Source organism: Penaeus chinensis, chromosome 8 (assembly GCF_019202785.1).
Source record: "Penaeus chinensis breed Huanghai No. 1 chromosome 8, ASM1920278v2, whole genome shotgun sequence".
In the NCBI taxonomy this organism is placed as follows: Eukaryota; Metazoa; Arthropoda; class Malacostraca; order Decapoda; family Penaeidae; genus Penaeus; species Penaeus chinensis.
In genome coordinates, this window is record NC_061826.1 from 34,925,944 (window position 1) to 34,928,443 (window position 2,500).

At 34.0% G+C, this 2,500-nt stretch overlaps 1 protein-coding gene across 1 annotated transcript in view; it reads right to left on the reverse strand.

The window, feature by feature from the left end:
• The window catches only part of LOC125028032 (integumentary mucin C.1-like), a 7,635-nt gene that overhangs the window by 3,863 nt on the left and 1,272 nt on the right, over nucleotides 1–2,500 (reverse strand). The gene's annotated exons all lie outside the window — the stretch shown is intronic.

Consider the following 2,500-nt stretch of genomic DNA (forward strand, 5'->3'; position numbering starts at 1 on the left):
CAGTGTCCATCATAATAACTACAGTCCCCATCCCCCCCCCCCAAAAAAAAGAAAAAATAAAAAGTTGACAGTATCCTGGACGTAATTAAATTCGGGAAGATCAAATGTACAGTCTGCTTAGTGATTTCAATAATGATTCGTTTCCCGCAATTTAATCTACCAAGTGTCATATATATTAGGCAGTGAATATAATGACAGGAGAATGAAAGTAAACGAATTCGAGAAACAACTGACTAACGATAATTGGGAATTGTTTTTACTTATTATTGCATTTTATTATCACACGAGTTTTAGGGCAGGCTTTGATATTTGTTTTCCAATATTAGAGAAAATATCCCAATAAAGTCATTTAATAATTAAAATAATTACAAAAAAACAACTTTCTTGTTATTCTTTAAGAAGATCTCTTTAAAACATATGATCCCGTACAACGAAAGATAGAAAATAGAAAAATATATTCCCAGATGGCACCATTACAGATCCTATCCACGTTACTGCTATTATTACCATTATGAATTATAATTATTATAAGAAATGTTTTAAAAAATAATTCTCAAAAAAATAAGAAAATACTTTACCCCCATATACATGTATTCGTTGAAGAATAAAAGAAAGCGAAAAAAAAAAAAAAATAAATAAAAAAAAAGGCCCACGTGGTATCCTCAGCCTAAATTTCTGGACTCTCTAATGATCAATCTTTTTAATTAGTGAACATCTGTTCTTGAGAAAAGGGAGAAAAAATAACGAGGAAAAAAATTCTGGATGTTCTTACCTAATTCTAATTTGCCATTAGGTTTATCATCTTAATACAAAATATATATTTTCAAAAAATCTTTCAAATGCCGTTTGTTTCATGAAGATATAGCCCAGTTATCAATATAATAAAGAAAATTAAACCTCCTCGGATTCATGCCACCGGCCAAACATCCAACATGACGGAAGATTAATTATAACATCATGAATGCTGACTTTTTGTATGTGTCTATGGGTCCATTTCATGCAGGTACATCAACGTGGACACAAATGCAAATATGGATATACACAGATGTTCAAGTGCGGGCACGGATATACAAGTGTGCAACAATGTATAAATGGATATGTATGTGTGAATACGTGATAGAGCAAAGGTCGTCTGGAAGACTATTATTTTTATTTGTATGTATACGTCTGTGAACGCATGTACGTGTGCGTGTACATGCACGCTGTCTTCGTCTGGGAGGCGTTCCGCATGCAAGCGATACTTGCGGAAAGCCATAATTATATATATTAGAAAGCGCTAAAAACGACGGAAAGTGTGATAATACCTTTATGCTTAGATTCGCCTCCTACTACTCCTACACCGGCCATTCGGATGTTTGGTCGTAAGCTCTGCTCTCCCACCACGAGGGATCGCATTGTAATAATATAGAGGTATAATATAGAGAGGCTAGTAAAGACCGTAAAATGTTTGTTTACTACTTGTTATAGTACCATTGTGTTTGTAGATACTAACATTCTCCTGGATATGCCACGCCCAGCTTATGTTACTGATAAAAAGAACCACATAATTGAGGCAAATCCAACAGAGGATTCCATACCACATAATATCCAAATGAACGAATTTTACATTGGTTATTTTTTGCTTCTAGAACAAATCATTAACCTAACGGATGTTCACTGATCTCTCATATTAACGTTTTTCCCAAATATTTTAGGACGTGGCGTTGGTGAGATTGAATATGTACGTAAGTTTTGATCAAATAATTGGATAGTTTCTCTTCCTTTGAACTGGTGATGTTAATTGGTCAATGGTATGGGGTTTTCTTAGATTTAATATGTAATAAAGGATAGTTTGATAGGAGTATTCCCTTCACAATAATTATTTTTCTATGTCGATTAAAAACAGGAAGGGGGGGGGGGGGGGTAAAATAGAAGCCGTGGCTGTAATACAACCTCAGTAATTTGAACAGATCCTAAATTCCCGAGCTAGCTATCAGAAAGTAAGGAGAAACATTTAGGAATCTGAATATCGGGTAAGATAAATTTCCTGGTATGTAAATCTCCTGTAAATCTACTATTTTAAGGGGATTGCCGTAGTGTCAGGATTGTTGCAAAACAAACTAACAGATAATTTGTTCGAAAGCCACTACGGAATCATCAAAGGGAAACGAAAGCGTTTAATAAGAAACTATTAAAGAAAATGATGATGAATAAAGAAAAATATGAGTGTAGAATTTCTCTCGAAACTTTTTTTTTTTTACCAACATTGCTAAAAGACTGATTGATTGATTATCTTAAATTATCTGCCGCGTCAACAGTTCATTAGCGGCGAATACCTTGTTGGCATTGCTGGAACACATCTTAATTATCCTTATATCACATCTGAATATTCATGACTCGAAAACTAAAGCTCGCAATACACACCAGCATGAATACATATTTTTACGTAGTTTTTTATATGCGTTTTGCGTCGGATGTTCAGCTTTAGAAATAATCATCAACAATTTTGGGATAAACTCAA